An 18,113-nucleotide genomic window follows, 5' to 3' on the forward strand; every position below is an offset into this window, starting at 1 on the left:
TTTTGTCTCAGATTACTTTTGCAATCGGGCCCCTCATTTGTGGAGAGAGATGACAGCCTTGCCTTGCAGATGGTCTAATTAACCAAAGGCAGGTAGTAGCCACCTCTCCTTTTGGATGCTTACTTTATTTTGAGAGTGGGTGTGGTTAGGAATATATTCAGTAGTTACATACTGAGGCTTGTCCACAAGTAAGAGGGGCTGCAGGAAGACGTGCATGGAAAATTGATGTGAGTATGGGGCAGGGCTGGAGGCGTGAGGAATGTGGCAAATGTGCAGATAAACATCAATAAAATATAAAGAGTATGTCTGTTATGAGCGTATCCAGGTGCAGGAGCAGACACGGAAGTCCGGCGGGGCTCCTAGTTGAACAGCCCGGTCTTCAGCTTCTTATGGAAGTTGAGAAGGGGAGTGGCGGTCCTGATGTGTAGAGAGAGAGAGTTCTAGCTTTTGGAGGCAATGAAGGAGAAAGTTTGTCCCTTTGTCTTGCTTCTGCAGATGTGGGGGATTCATGCAAGGAAGAGAGACGTGGAGTGCAGCTGTCTGGAGGGTTAATAGAGTTGGAGTTGGTCATTGAGGTAGGCTGGTCCTGTGTTGTGGAGGGCTCTGAAGGCGTGGATTGAGAAGTTTGAATTTGCTTCAGTTCAGGATGGGTAACCAGTGTAGTTTTATGAGGTAGGAGGTGATGTGCGTGCTTCTGTGGATGTCTTCGATGAGTCTGGCTGTGTTGTTCTAGATTGTTTGGAGTCTTTGCATGAGTTGTTTGGAGATGCTGATGTACAGTGTGTTGCCACAGTCAAGTCTACTGGTGATGAGGGCTTGTTCTTTTTGGATGCGCCTGATTAACATCCTGCCACACTGCAGCCTCAAGGCCAACCTGCTGCCTGTGAGCCATTGTCATATCGCTGCCCCTCAGTTTTCCTGTTTCTTTTTATTATTCACCCTCTGTTTTCTTTTATTGCCTCTTATTCTTCCCTTCTGTTTTCATACTGTAACTTTTCTTTCTTTCATGGGTTCCCACACTTTCTCTCCCCCCCCTCAGTCTCAGTCTCTGTAATCAGGTGTTCTATACCCTCAAGCAAGGCACTGGTAGAAAGCAGGTGATGCATATTTGCTTACCAGAAACCCCAACTTTTAGCATTGATCACTCTAAGCAAAACTCAATCTGTAGATTCTGAGCATGGGCTGCCAATTTACTGCTTCCCACTCCACTAGTAAACACATGCTACCCAGTCCATAGACAAGGCCCCAGCAGAGAGCTCAAGGCCAAGAATCCATAGGGATATGATTTCATGGGATGTTGGATCAAAATCTCTGGTGCACAACTCTGTTCAGGTCAGTGGAATAACTGTGAGACCATGCAGCAAGACGTGTTACATGCACCAAGGGTGGGAGACTATACTTTAAGGTACGGGATTTACACCAAATGAGTGAGACTATGCACCGAGGTATGGAATTCATATCAAATGAGTGAGACCAAGGCGTCATACAAACACCCATTGAACAGAATTGTGCTCCACAAAGTGGAACCAACACCAAATTAGTGAGACTGTGCTCTAATGCATGAAGTTCACACCTAGTGAGAATGAGTGTATACCAGTGTCTAGGACTTCCACCAGATTTGTGAGACTGTGCTCTGAGAGCAGGCGCTGAAAGCAACTGAGTGTGACTGTGCACCAGGATATGAGACAATCACGGGAAGTATGAGAGAATGTATTTCAAGGAGTGGGACTTATAAACAGTGGGTGAGACAGCCTGTGCTCCAGCATATGAGACTCACCTGAATTAGCATCGCTGTCCCTTCTACTGTCCCGCTCCGCGTGTGTTCTCGGCTACTAGCATGCCAAACCCAGTTTGTTTCCCTCAAGTGCATGCTGGTTTGATCTGTTCTCATGTGCTAATTTGTTTTTGCTCTACGCTGGAAGCAATCTCTCTGTCCAGCTCCCACCCCTTCTACTTTCGGACTCAAGACTTGAGAGCAACGAAGACTGATACACTAACACAAAAAGCAGATGGCAGTCATTTCACAGAGGCGGTTGGTCATCCCTCCTAGCATTAGAGTTGATTCTGAGTGTTGTATGTAATGTAGCATTTGAGGGAGGTGGGTGAGGTGCCTTGCTGGGAGACCCTATGTTCTCGGTGAGAAATGACCACTTCCACCACAGTTTAAAGTCTTCTTTTACCCGGATGCAAGACTCTACTAAGGGTCACACCCAGACACAATAGCTTGTTAGTAGTGGCCTAGACACCCCTTTCATTGATGCCCTATGTGGAATGACAGTTGTGGACGAGACCCGCACGCCCACTCAACTCCTCACACACCTCCATTGGGAACGCCACACTTGCTATGACCACAAAGCTGATAAATGTGTGTTGCTGCATATGATTAGGCATTGTTATTTGGTTGCTTGCCTACGGACTCTCCAATTTCCCCAGAGGGTTCCGCCATGAACACTAAGGCCTTTTTCCTTTTTCCTTTTCTCTTTACTTGCCTGTTACACAGCATACCATGATGTAATGTTGCACAGGATTGTTCCAAGTACCAAATACTATTTCTGGATTGATCTTTCTCTGTATGAATCCAGGATGAATGCATCTTTTGCGAGATTGAGTAAAATTCCAATAAAGAAATGTTTTAAAAAAATAAAGTCTTCCTTTAGTATGAAAGGTTTGGCTGCTCTGAATAAATGTAGGTGAGGTGGGCACATTTCGTTTTTTATTTGATATTACATGCATCCTCAGTTCATTGTCCAGAGTTATCCCAAAGGACTTGTGTATGAAGCTGGCTCTGTATATACTACACCAAAATGAGATATAGTGTGCACAGAGTCCAGTGGAACCCCAAAGGTAGGCAGAGGTAAAAGTAGATAGCACCTTACTCTCTATTTGTTGTAGTGTGGACGAGCAGTAAGGCTTTATCAGAGGGTAGTTGTTATACCTGCTGCTCAGCCAGTGTCACTGTGGTGACAGAATGTTGGTGAGTGGAATGTTGGTGAGTGTGTGAGTCAGTTGGTGGATGGGCTGAGCAGCAGGAAGGCTGCTCCTGGTGGGACTCTGCTTTACATCTTATCCTAAATAAATCTACTTGAAGAACCTACATGGACTGGATCATCTTCTCTTCACTACACATTTTGGCGACAATTTGGAGCTTCAGGAACTACTTGTGCAAAGTCATTTTAAAGGAACTAAAGAGGAATAATCTACGTCTGCCATTTAAATGGTAACTAATCCTATGAAATCTAAAGCTATCGTGAAATTGAAGAAGAACATGAACAACCCCCTCTTTAAACTAAGCGCAATGAGTTTGAAAGCAGATTGGCAGCCCTGAGCTTCACCAGTCTAGCCCCAACCTGGGCATGCCAGTACCTGTTTAGCTTTCTACCTACTTTTTGGTAAAGTGTCTTCACGTCTGGGAGTTCTCTCAACCTGTCTGGTGAAGTGTGTCTGGAGAGCTTCAACATTCAAGAACTGTTCCTGTCGCAAAGAGCAACTGTTCACTCTCTCTGTGTGGGTAAAGCTACAAGTTCTCAGGGGACGAGCTTCAAGTCGGGTGGGAGTACACCCACTGTTCCTGTTTGTGAGCCTGACAAGAAGAGGAGCAACTATCAAGGGCTGTGGAGGTGTGTCAGAGCACTTGGCTATCCTGTGTCCGCTCGGTGAGCAACGTGGGGGAGGAGTCCCCGGAGTTCGTGCTACCAACGGTGTTGTGATGGAGGAGTTCTCTCACTCCATATGGGAAGGGCATCTTGAGACGCCTACTTTCTTTCTTTGACCAGCACTGAGCCCATGTGTTTTTTTTTTTGCACTGTCTGTTCTACAGTCGTTGGTGCAGCGTATGGGGCTATTGATGGAGATATTATGTACTCTACGTTTTAAGATCAACCGCTGCGCTGCGGTTTTAAAATGTTGGGCACGAGCTGTCCTGAGAGCACGCGATCTTACCTGCATCCTTTGTGTCATGCTACGCCTTCATGGATCTTCTCTGACGTCTTTTCTTCCACTGCTACAAGACGTTTTGGAGCACGATTTTGCCGAGAGCCATCCGGCACAACGTCAACGATGCGTGCCGCAGTCTTGTGTTTTGTGGCAGCACTCACCTTCCTGGGATGTTCCTGGGGACGTCCAACGCGCTTCAAGCTTGGTAACTGTCTTCACGCAAGCAGCGGGGTAAAATTTGCTCAGTTTGGCATATCTGGTGCAGCACTATGTACTAGCTGCAAGCGTTATCAGCACTCCTCACTACAGCTTGAGCCTGGATATGAGGTGGGAGTTATTGTTTTTGTTTGCATGGCGTTTCTATCCTTTTAAACTGCAGCGTAAGGGATATTATTTTTTCGACAAGCTGCGGGACACGTTTCATTCCATTTTATCCTATATAACTCTACTTGAAGAACCAACATGGACTGGACCATCTTTTTTTCACTACAGTAGTGTTAGGCATTTGTTGTACACACTGAGGCATCAAATGATGTCACACACTCAAACACTGAACTCAGACCAATTTGTTTGTATAAAAAATATTATTTAATTATTTTAATTCCTAGAACCAAGCCAAGCCTTGTGCAGGTAAGTGAATTAATACTTTGATAAATCTTATGCAATGATTTGAATGTAGGGTCAAATGCAGTTGGTTGAATTACTGGTAAGTCAACAGTTCGAAATTACTTTTCAGTTACTTTACAGATTACTGTGTATGTTACTTTTTAGATTACTTTTACTAATCAGTGAAATATGCCTAGATATCACACTGAGACATCTCCTAGACAAAAGGTAAGTAATTCACTTTTAGTTCATATGCAGCTGATCCAGCGCAAGACCGGAGGAAAAGAGGAAAATATATATATACACAACTATCCTCCCTACGTCGCAGACCCGACGTCACACTAGCTCATTCACACATGCAGTCATTGTGGGGGCCCATAACACCAACACTCACACGTTTCTTACTCACGAGTCTGCACACAGGAGGGATAATGATTTTGCGCTGGACATGTGGGGTGGGGGGTACCTTATTACCTATAGGGAAGAAAAATTATTTTACAAAATATACATTAGCATTTACCACCTATAGATTCCTAATCCTAAACATCAAGGCACTCCACCCACTTGGTCGACGGACCAGTGGCGGTGCGTCCATTGGGGCGCAGGGGCGGAGCCCCACTTAACGCGCGAACGCACGCGACGCGGAAGGCAGCTCAGCTTTTACACTGTGTATGTACTGTAGCGGCCGGGAGTCGGGACATCACGGGGGTGGGGCCGGGGGGCGAGCACTGACACTGACAGACAGCGGCTCGCAATGTATTTGCGCATGCTCGAGTTTGGCTCTCGACAAGCACGAGCATGCGCATTCGCCGCACTGTCTATGATGTACTATGTACTGAGAGGAGGGGGCCGAGAGGCCGAGGGTTGCCTCATGCAGCAGCCCCTTCTCTCGGTATCCGGGCGAGCCCTATCCGTGCTCTTTAGCCAATCCAGGGCAGGCGCTGCTAATGCAGCGTCTCTGGATTGGCTGAGAGCCTGAGGCAGCCTACGACGAAACTGCATTGGGTGCCGCGCAACTATGGCCAATCACTGTGGCTTATGTCTGAACACAGTGACAGTGATTGGCCATGAGGTGCGCAGCGCACTCTCTGCAGTCTGCAGTCCGTCGCGTCATCACGCACGCGGTGCCACACTGTCTGCATACACCACACCTCGTGGCGGCGGTGTACAGTGTGTGTGTGTCAGCTCTCCGACTCCCGGACCCGTCGTGTGGTGTGACTCGTGTCGTCGAGGACTCCTGACGTGACTGCCAGTGCCATCGTGACCGTGGTGTTTCGAGAAAGGTAAATTAGATTCTGTTGAGATTCTAGGTGGTGCGGAGAATCAGAGATGTATTTAGAATTGTTAATTTATAGAAGCTTGTGATTGTTTTGTGAAAGTGAAAGACTAGGGTGACTGATATATATTGTACTGCACGATTTGTATAGTACTGCGGACATGCATCTACATTGGTGCTAAAAGCGGAAGAATGGGGCCTTGAATCGGGTTACTGTCATGTGTTTAGATGGTGGAAAATGAAAAGGGTATGTAGTCAGGAAGCAGAGGACTTCAGGTTGGAAAAATTCAAAGCAGCACACTGCTTTGCCATGCAGGACTCAGCAGCATAAAGAAAAGACGTCATGCAGACATGGGGAGAATGTGAAAAGGCAATGAACTAAAAACAGAAGAGGCCATTATTGTTGAAATGGGACTGACCATTATTTGAAGTTAACTAAAAGTGTGAATATAAAACTGAAATTAGCCAAATTTCAGATTTTAGGATTGTTATGTTTTATGCTAAGTAACGTTGTACTGTAATACAGTCCTTTATAGGTATTTATTTATTCCAGTTATTTGACCTAATGCTTTTCTAGAGTGCTTCTAGGCTGCATTGGCATTAATATACTTTACATAAAAAAGCCCCATTCAGCCTCTTAATCTTGAGGTGGTGAATGCTGCTACTTTGCGACCAGTTTAGTTGTTTGTTAAATAAAAAACATCTGTGAGTGAGGTACTCAGAAATGCATTGTATCTCGAAGTCTGTTATGAAGCTCTGTGGTTATACTGAATAAGCAGCTACCTATGTTATATTACATCTCTTTATTAATGTTATAACTGCACTTTCACAATTGCTTTATTAACCTTCCTGCTTTCTCAAATTTGCTTGAAAATGCACCATTTCTCTTCTCTTTTTTCAAAATTTTCTCGGGGGTAGAAACCCCCCGAACCCTTCTTATAGGGGTTCGGGCTCGCTCGCTACGCTCGCTCGCAACGGTGAAGTATACCAATCATTTTACGCCCCACCACTTTAAAATGTCACCAGCCGCCCCTGCGACGGACCAATTAGTTGGATTGGTTGATGGTGATTTAGAACCAGCTAAAACACATTTAAGACTCAGAATCTTTTATTCTCTTCATCGAAAAACCACAAACTCCTAATTTCTGTATATATTTGTTTATCTAAATATTGTTTGTAATTAATTTCAACATTTATGATTAATCAAAGTTTAGAAATTAAGTCAAGTAATACAAATCGCAGGACATTTATATTTACCTATTCTTGCTATCTGGATTTTTCTCTAATTCATTTGGCTCTGCATAACCGAATTTAGCCGTTAATTGTCCAAATAAAGCAGGCCAAAGCTCAAAGTCCGAAAGTTCTTTGCTCAGCACGTTACAGTCCCAAAGAGCTCCAAAGGAGCAGAAATCGTGCAAGCATCTGTCATCGCCTATGGGGTCAAAGAGGGTGTGCAGTCATCAAAACCGCCGAATGCATCCGCTCGTCAAGAAAAATGGGGAATGGAAGGTGCTCCTCCCTATTCTACTACTCTTTTTTATAATAAATTTCAAACATGAAACATTTTTAGGCGACGGAAAGTTGTGATTGGCTGATTGAAAAACGTCCGCTTTTTATTCTATGAGGTTCCCATGGATTTTGCTGAATCATTCCGTAGCTGATGTTGCCCTTATGCAACAATGTTTAAGGTTTGCTTGCATGTCCCAATTGTTCATTTGACTAGTTTTTACTGACTGAAGTTTGGCAGTCCACCAAGATCCTATCCTTGACCAGGAACATGGTGAACCGATGTCGTCAGGAAGTTCACGGAGCCATCCAAGTCTGCGATTTCGAACGCCATTTTTAGGTAGGCCCAAATGTCAACTCAAGCGAAACAAACACAAAAGAATTATTAATACAAAGAAATTATGATTCTAATGTTAAACCCTCACTAATCCCTTTATGTATTAGTATTTTCCTAGCATATAGCAACAATTTAAGCGATAATACTCACTTTTAGGATCCAAACAGGAACGCAAACATCACATAAGCAACGTAAATCATGCGATATCATATAACCACATGAACTACTATTAATATGCGTACATATTTTAGTTATGAGAGTTATTTTGCCATGCAAATAGCAATTTCCCACATGTAATTGGTGTATGCAAATGGTTGGTTTAGTTCCACACTACAATCCGTTAGTAAAATTATAATCAGTAGGTTATATGGTTAGACTTTTCATGCAAAATATAGGAGGTATACAAAATGTTGTTCTACCTGCTCCATCAATCCCCCCTTTGGTGATTTTTAACATCACCACACTACCTTAAAATTTTTGTAAAATGTTGTAAATAGAAATGAATTCAGTTCTCTTAATATTTTGTTAGATCACATGACTGTTTCTCCTGTCTCTTCTTCTCTTGTCTTTTTATACATATTCTCTTTCCACTCTTCTAATTCTACCTCTTCAAATTCTCTTTCTCTTCTTACTTTCTCTCTTTTCTTTACAGTTTCTCTTTTTATGTTATTTCGTATTTTCCTTCTTTTGCTACACAGACATCCTAATCTCAGAATGAATACTAGAGTAATCACACATGTTACTGGAAGTAATATTTTACCAATGAAGGTACTACCTAGTTTTAGTAAAAAGTCTTTAATAGTAGAAAACCTTTTTCCAATCTTTTCCCAAATGCCTTCAACCTCCAGTGGAACAATCTCCTTATGCAAATCAGTTATATTCTTTATGTACGTCTTTAAATCTTGACTTTCGTCTGGAATGTACAACAATGTTGAACTTTCAGCATTCCACAGACTCCACTCTCTTTTGCCAATATTATATACAGGGCAAGTCGATTTTGCATTACCATAGCTCTCATGGCAACCATTTCAGTATTTACCAACAAAAATCCTCCAGCAGTGCTTGTTGATAAGCGATCCACTACTGTTGATAATTTTCTAATTTTATGTGCATTCAGAGATATTCCAACTGCTGGTATCAACGCTCCAAAAATGTCTCCTACAATTTCTGACCAAGTTTCTCTTCTCCTACATGTTAGTTGTCTACCTATCTCATGTGCACCATCTTTTCCTCTTCCCACATGAAATATCTTTGGGATAACCAGGCCTAGATAACATATGCCATACCAATGGTCAGGTAATCGATAATAAGCTTTGTTCCCGCAGAAAAAATATAATCCAGGAAAAACCGGATCATTTCCTCCCTTAAATCCCCATCCACCCATGATTCTATAAGTATCATGGCAATCACTTGTACCTACAAAGTAGTTATCATATGCAGTCTGATTTCTTCTAATACACAACTTCCCTTTCTGAGGCCAATCTAGAGCCATTGTTGGACTAGCTTTTCCTTTCAAATGTTGTTCTCTTTCAACATCCCAAACTGCCTTTTCTTCTTTTCCCTCAGGTACCTTCTTTTGCATTTTTAATCTCCTTTCTTCTACCATATCTAAGAAAGTCTTCTCCTCTCTTTTCAGACTACAAGTTAGATTAGATCCAAACAGGAATGCAAACATCACATAAGCAACGTAAATCATGCGATATCCTATAACCATGTGTACTACTATTAATATGCATACATATTTTAGTTATTAGAGTTATTTGCCATGCAAATAGCAATTTCCCATGTGTAATTGGTGTATGCAAATGGTTGGTTTAGTTCCACACTACAATCCGTTAGTAAAATTATAATCAGTAGGTTATATAGTTAGTCTTTTCATTCTAAATAGAGGAGGTATACAACATTTTGTTCTACCTGCTCCATCACAGTTTTTCAATGTTCAATACAAACCAACTCCACAATTTTCAAGCAAAAACAGTCAATGTATTTCTATGGAGAAAAATGAAGTTAATGGTTTGCAGGTAAGTATGTGTTTGTGGGAGTTGGTATTCTGGGGTTAGAACCAGGTTTTTCTCCCAGGGTCAAGGTTATACTCTTCAAGCACCCTCCCTGGCACTAGGGCAGCCGGGTGCAGAGTGTTGAGGCCCGATGTTATCCAATGAGTGATAGGGGACTCACAAGCAGGCCACAAGGTTGTGGGAGCAATGCTCATGGTGTTAGACTCAGGGCAAAGGTGAATCTGAGTTAGCACCCAAAGTACACCTGCAGCGACGCTGGGGCGGCTGGGTGCAGGGCGCTGTTTTGGCATCGGGTGCCCTATTGTTTTCAATTAGTATTCTCTGGTTGCAACAAAGACTGCAGGTTCCGGGATGAAGATCTTCTTGAGGTAACCACCGGTTGGAGAGGTAATTTGGGATGCCTGGGGATGCTGGGACACTGTCAGTTGGGCCAGCCAAGGCCGTGGGACGTCGGGTGCAGGGGTGTCTTTAGGCGTCGGGTTTTCTTACCAGCTCCGGTCGTGTCGTGGGAGTCCTCCAGAAAGAGGCTGCAGGTGGCGTTGGGAGAGTCTAGGCAGGTCAGAGACCACCACATCTCAGGTCAGGATCGCTGTGGAGACCTCCTCATGGTGTTGGGCCATTCGAACTCGGGCCATGGGCATCGGGTGCAGAGTGGTGCAGACTCACGGTTTTGGCTGGGGCCAGAGTCTGTTGGTGAGAAAATCCAGAGCTCACAGGAGACAAAGTCTTGGGTTTGGAAGGCAAGGCAGGTCCTTCAGGTTCTTGAGGCTGCTTGCTGCAGGACACACCGTGTTTCGATGGAGGGGGTTCAAGGTGGGGACAGGCCGGTAGGGCTTGGACCAAGTCAATGGGTGTCCTCCTCTTCTTATTCTCAGCACAGCTTCTACAGTCCTTCTTCTTTGCTCCTTCTGTCGGTTCTTGTCTGAGGAGGCAAGGTTCAGGGTTGCCCCTTAATGCTAGATTTAGGGGCGTTACAGGTAAGTAAAGGTTGGGACCAATGGGTCCCTTCCATGGGGTGGGTACACCCCCTATTATGCCACCCTCCAGTGGGATGGGGGTATATGCCTCTCTCTGGTTGGCTGGGTCCCCCCATCTGCAAGATGGCAGGGACTGAGAGTTGTGCTTCATCTCACCCCCCCACCTGAGGGATGGGGTTGGCAAAGCTGGGCACAACTCCCTTCCTCATTTGGTTTTCCTGCTGATTCTCACGCCCAAAGTGGGGGTCAGAACCGTTGGGAGCCAGTTTCTGGAAGCAGCAAAGGGCTGGGTTCGCTTCATGGACCCTGCCCATCCTGGGGGAGGAGGCTTGGCACCTCATCCCAGGACGTGCATTGTTTCAGACCCCCAAGAACAGCAGGCTCTCGACCCAGGAGTCCAGAAACATGTCTGGTGGTGGCAGCTGGGGAGCAGCCACTCAGCCAGGACACTAGAGTTAGGTCGTTTTTCAGGGGGCATCTCTAAGATGCTCTCTGAGTGCATTTTTTTTATTAAACCCCACGCTGGCATCAGTGTGGGTTTAATGTGCTGAGAAGTTTGATACCAAACTTCCCAGTTTTCAGCCATGCTATTACGGTACTGTGGAGTTTGTAATGACAAACTCCCAGTACCATATACTCCTAATGGCATTACTGTATTTACAATGTCTAAGAATTGGTTTAGACACTGTAGGGGTACAGGGCTCATGCACCTGTACCCTCACCACTGGTATAGTGCACCCAGCTGGAGGGGTGGCTGACCTATGCCAGGGCAGTGCGTTGTAGGCATGGCACACAGAGATGTGTGCCATGTCGACTCTTCACTTTGTTCTGCACCAAAACACACAGCCTGTAATGGCAGTGTATGCGTGTAAAGGTACAGGGCCTCTAAGGGTGGCACATTAAGTGCTGCAGCCCTTAAAGGCCTTACCTGGCCACAGTGCCCTGGTACCATGCAAAAAGAGGGCACTTTCTTACAACTTGGCAGTGGTAACTAGTTTTTGAGTAATTCCTACATTTTGTAGAATTTTTGTTTGTTGGATTCGATTAAAAAAATACTTTATTCAGCTCAAGGCCATCAAAGTAAAATACAAAAGCACGATTCCTTATGATAAGTGCAGTCTGGTAAAATTTGAAACAGTACAGCATATGTCGGGTGAAGGTAATTTCTACAGATTTACCAAGCCAACATGATGCTGTCTAATTTTAGCAGCGCGCAGGTGAGGTACCAAAATACGTTTGCACGTAGCCATCCCGGAGGGATACAAGATCACCCGGAGGGACAGCGTCAACCAAACCGGAGGAGGCATCGCCATCGTTCACAGAGACACCATCCGGGTCACGACCAACTCCGACGACACCCTCATCACCGCCGAGCACCTCCACTTCCAGATACACACCGACCCCAAAACCACCCTCAGAGGCACCCTCATCTACAGACCCCCGGGACCGCGTACACAATTCAGCGAAGCCATCGCAGACTTCGTCAGCCCTATCCTCCCCAGACTACATCCTCCGTGGAGACCTCAACTTCCACCTGGAGAACAACAATGACAGCAACACCGCCGCCCTGCTGGACAACCTCGCCGACCTCGGACTCAATCAACTGGTGAACACCCCCACCCACTACGCCGGCCACACGCTTGACCCCATCTTCTCCTCCAGCAAGCACATCTCCTTCAACCACTCAACAAAACTACAATGGACAGACCACAGCTGCGTCAACTTCAGCTACAGGTGAACCACGGCCCACCAGCAACCGCAACAGGCACCCCGCAGAGGCTGGAGCAAGATCACCACCAACCAGCTCACCACCTCCCTCAGCCAGAACCCTCCCACCAACACGACGGACCCCAACGAAGCAGCACGTAACCTCACACAGTGGCTCACCCACTGCGCCGATGACCTCGCACCACTGAAGAACCCTTCCAGCAGACCAAGCAGCAAGAAAACCTTGTGGTTCACCGACGACCTCAAAAGCTCCAAGAAAACCTGCCGCTCCCTCGAGAAAGCCTGGCGCCGCAACCAGACAACAGAAAACATGACAGCCCTCAAAAATGCCACCCACAATCACCACCAACTGATCCGCACCACCAAAAGGACAGCATTCAAAGAACGTCTGGACAACAACACCCACCACAGCAAGGAACTCTTCAGAATCGTCAAAGAGCTCGCTGACCCCAGTGCCTGCAGCAACGACATCACACCCTCGCAAGACCTCTGCGACTCACTCGCCTGGTTCTTTCACCGCAAGATCACCGACATACACAAAAGCTTCAACAAACAAACCGCGCACCAAACCACTGCACCAGCTCCCCCCACCACCACCCTCTGCACCTGGACCCCGGTCAACACCGAAGACACCACCCGCACGATGAACACCATCCACTCCGGCTCCCCCACCGACCCCTGTCCACACCACATCTTCAACAAAGCCGACTCCATCATCGCACCCCAACTCCGGGACATAATCAACAGCTCCTTCGCATCCGCCACCTTCCCGGAGAGCTGGAAACACGCCGAACTCAGTGCCCTCCTGAAGAAACCCAATGCGGACCCCACCGACCTCAAGAACTTCCGCCCCATCTCGCTCCTCCCTTTTCCTGCCAAAGTAATAGAGAAGACCGTCAACAGACAACTCTCCGCCTTCCTCGAGACTAACGGATTCCTCGACCCCTCGCAGTCCGGCTTCCGAGCAAACCACAGCACCGAGACCGCCCTCATCACAGCCACCGACGACATCAGGGCCCTGCTTGACAACGGGGAAACAGCCGCCCTCATCCTACTGGACCTCTCAGCAGCCTTCGACACCGTATGCCACCGCACCCTGATACATCACCTCAGAAACACCGGAATCCAAGGAACGGCCCTGGAGTGGATCATCTCGTTCCTCACCGGAAGAACCCAGAGAGTCCGCCTCCCTCCATTCCGCTCCGCGGCCACCGAAGTCATCTGCGGCGTCCCGCAAGGATCCTCACTCAGCCCCACCCTCTTCAACATCTACATGAGCCCCCTCGCAGCCATCGCACGCCAACACAACCTCAACATCATCTCCTACGCCGACGACACCCAGCTGATCCTCTCCCTCACCAATGACCCCACCACCGCCAGAGCCAACCTCCAGGAAGGAATGAAAGACGTAGCGGAATGGATGAAGCTCAGCCGTCTGAAACTGAACTCTGACAAGACGGAAGTCCTCATCCTGGGACCATCCCACTCTGCCTGGGACGACTCATGGTGTCCCCCTGCCCTGGGCTCCGCCCCCAAGCCAACGGACCACGGACGCAACCTGGGTTTCATCCTGGACTCTTCCCTCACGATGACCAAGCAAGTCAACGCCGTCTCATCATCCTGTTTCAGCACCCTGCGCATGCTCCGAAAGATCTTCCGGTGGATCCCCATCGAAACCAGGAAGACGGTCACCCAGGCCCTCGTCACCAGCCGACTGGACTACGGGAACACCCTCTACGCGGGAACCACAGCCAAACTCCAGAAGAGACTCCAGCGCATACAGAACGCTTCTGCACGACTCATCCTGGACATCCACAGCCACATCTCCGCCCATCTGAAAGACCTGCACTGGCTCCCCGTCAGCAAGAGGATCACGTTCAGACTCATCACCCACGCTCACAAAGCTCTCCACAACATGGGACCCAAATACCTCAACAGCCGCCTCACATTCTACACACCCACCAGACAACTCTGCTCCGCCAGCCTCGCCTTCGCCACCATCCCACGTGTCCGCAAGGCCACAGCCGGAAGAAGATCCTTCTCCTACCTGGCAGCCAAGACATGGAACTCCCTCCCCATCCACCTACGGATGAACCAGGACCACCTCTCCTTCAGGAAGCAACTCAAGACCTGGCTGTTCGAGCAATAGCGGTTGCCCCCCCTCCTCCCAGCACCTTGAGACCCTAACGGGTGAGTAGTGCGCTTTACAAATCGGCTGATTGATTCATTGATTGACTATAAAATGTACAAAACAACATAAAGTGACTCGTGCTTTCAGGTAGATGACAATAGCATATAGGGAGCGAATCAAACCACCTGCCCTCTATCAGGAAATCAATGAAAAAGTGCACAGTACAGAGTCTAAAGCAAGTACGATAAAATCTGTAGTGAAAATGTTGAATAAAAGTTAGATACAGTTCTAGCTATGCAGAAACACATAGGGCAGAATGAGCAACTACTGTCTTCAAAGATTGTAGCTTCAAATTACACATCCTAGCCTTATGTGTTAAATATATGTTGTTTATGGTATCTTTAAAGATTATACCTAGGACCCAGAGGTTATCACAATACTGGGGGACACCCATGTCAGAGAAAGTATTTTTCTGAATTCGGAGTACGTTATCGAGGTCCAGGCCACCAATCAAAACAGCTTTAGACAATCCTGACTCCGGTTGACGAAGATTTCGTGCCATAGTAAAATCGGGGCCAACCTGATCAAATCCTCCAGGTAGTTCATTCCTACTTTGGCATGACAGATTCTATTTGCTGTGGACCTTGGTACTGCCAATACCTTAAGTAGAAAAGTTCTCTGAAGTAAAAGAGAGTTAGTATGACCCCCAAACACCAGCTCCATATAAAGCCACTGCAAAGCATTTTGCCTTATCAACGTGAATAAGTTCTTTCACAGGTCTATGTCGGAGTCTTGATGCAAATCTAAAGTCTACAGCAACAGTTCTCTGGAACTGACTAAACATGATGTTAAGTAGGTATGACCACTTAAACTCGTCATCGAAAGGTATACCAAGACAGTTATAATGTTTGACCCTATTTATTAATGAGGACCCTATTGCATGAATTTTGGCCTTAGTTATTCCAGGTCCTGATACCAGGGTGTAAGACTTAGTCATTATTTACCTTTAGGTCTAGCAAGTTCATAAAGGAGGCAAACCCATCCAACAAAATCTGTAAGACATTTGCCCTTCTTGCAATGAGGACAGCATCCTCTACATATAAGAGGACAGGGATAGCTCATTCCCCAATCTGAGGCATATGGGGATTATGGTCACTTGAACTATGTGCAATTACTTAAATTTAACAAGCACAGGTATCTAACCTCTAGATATTGGAATAACATCAATTGCACTAGAAGTACCATGTCCTTTATATCTGTTGTGGGTATTGTTTGGGTTGTAGAATAATCAATTTCCTGCACCATTACTACAAAATGTTTTACAAGTAACTTGTTGAGTACATCCCCATAAGAGGAATGGTTAAAATGTCAAAAATTCTTCTGGATCGGATTTGTCAGGACACATACACTTTGATCCGAGAATTTACGTAAGGTGATGCTGAAATCTCCCACCCATATAATACGCAATTGCGTGCCAAGACCTTCCACAAACTTAGTTGAAGAATCATCAAGTCGGTCCATAACATCTGTATGTCCGTTGTCAAAGATATTATAAAAAAAATTCAGTAAAAAATCACAGTAACTAGAAAATAAGCAGTGCAAAATGTGATACCATGGAGGACTCTTAATGACTAAAACCTTTGCGCTAGCTAATTTCACTGAAATAGACCCTGCCAACCCTCCTTTCACTCTCCCTGCTGGCAACTGCGAAGCAGAAAGACGTAAATCCATCACCTGCAAGATTTTCCAACTTCCACATTTCCTGACAGCACACTATATCAAAACCCAAGATGAAATTTAACCAGTCCTTATTAGAAAATGTTGACTTAGCCCCGGCAATATTCCAGGATAGAATTTTAAGACCCCCCCCCCCCCCCCCCCCACCCCGCAGTTCCACCCCCTTGTAGGAATGGGGATAACACAGTGTACGGCACCTTAAGATGGGCTTTTCCCCCCCCAGGTACACTGGGAGTTATGCTGTGACCTCTTTTACAATTCCCAAGTCTATCAATATCTGTGTTACCACACGAGGGGTACAATGATTCACAATTGGAATATTGTAGTGAATAGCCATATGTACCCTGTGTAGAGTTTCTCGTGAGGAGGACAAGTCTTGCACGATTCATTTTTAGTTCTCTCATAAGCCTTCGATAGTAAAGATAACATATTTTGGGTGTCGCCGGTGCAAGGCAAACTATTTAATGACCCTCGTTTTTCGGGTGGTTGTTTAGAGAAGCATTTACAAGATAGAGTCTTATAGTGTTCATCCTTTTCCATTGTAGTTTGTTATATGAAACTAAAGCTAACTTAATATGAAATATGTTTAGGCGAATTAAATTGTAAAAACTCAACATCAGTAAATTAAATTATCACAGACATTTGCAAGTATATTTTTTTCCTTTAAGGCATTAAGTGTAGAATTTACAAATAGTGTATCCAAAATGTTTATTTATTCAGTAACATTAAAAGCCGATTTCCTTCTCTTGTATTTTTTAAACACTGTGCCACAATTTGTACATTTTTGGTTTTGTTTATAATACATCGCTTGTGTTCAGTCCATCTACTTTTAACTTTACTTGTTGTTTTACCAAAATAGCCAAGCCTTCATGTGACTTTCCTGAAATATATGCAAAAATCTGTATCGCAAGTAAAAAAGCACTCTCGGGATCCGAGGATTGTAGGCAGTACTTACTTTGTAAAAACATAAGTGCCAGGGCCCTAATCAGAAGGCCACTGCAGTTTGCACCACACACTGCCCCCGCCAGCGCTGCCAATGACAATACCAACACAACTCCTTGTTATCACATTCCCACAAGTGTGACAACTCAGACTATTCCAGGCCCATCAAGAGGTAAGGATGGTTTGGGCGGAAGGTTTTAGTCATTTTTTATGTATATTGAATTAATAAACAACCATGTGGCAGACTGTCATAAGTACTGGTGTTGACCATTTAGTGCCGGTGTTGAGCACCGGAAACCACTGGCTCAAATCAAGCACTGATTGTAGGCACGCTGAAAACGCCTACTGTCCTTGAACACGTACACCGGCAAATATAGATTGAGGTGCTACCGGTGATGGGAATCTGGGAAGAGTTAGGGACAGGAAGCAGAGAAATATTAAACTGGAGGTCTCTCCCAGATGAAATTGCCTTTGTCGAAGGAAGGCACAACGCTACCTCTGTGTCGAGGAAATAGTTTAACTCTGTGCCGACTGTGAAACAGAGGAGGACAGGTGAGTGTGTATAACCAGCCATAAGGGAGATATCAATAAACATAAGGTTACAGAGCTTACCGGTTTCGGCAGCGGAGGTTACAGTGTTAAGTCTTGGGCTGACCAATAATCAAACTATAAGCCTCAGGATGTTGTCGCAAACTCACTGGACAGTACAGCAAAACCACAAAAGCCAAACACACTGAGAAAGGGTTACAAGGCAAAACGGCAAACCAATGAGAAAGTCTGAGCAAACAGAGAATATAAAGAAAATAAGACACATGTCAGGGATGGGAATGAGTGCAAACTGGTCCAAAAACAATGAGAGTCAATTCAACTAGTGGAATGTTGCAGGAAAGACACTGAGCCCTGAATGGTCTTAAATGGGGTT

Source organism: Triturus cristatus, chromosome 3_2, assembly GCF_964204655.1.
Source record: "Triturus cristatus chromosome 3_2, aTriCri1.1, whole genome shotgun sequence".
In the NCBI taxonomy this organism is placed as follows: Eukaryota; Metazoa; Chordata; class Amphibia; order Caudata; family Salamandridae; genus Triturus; species Triturus cristatus.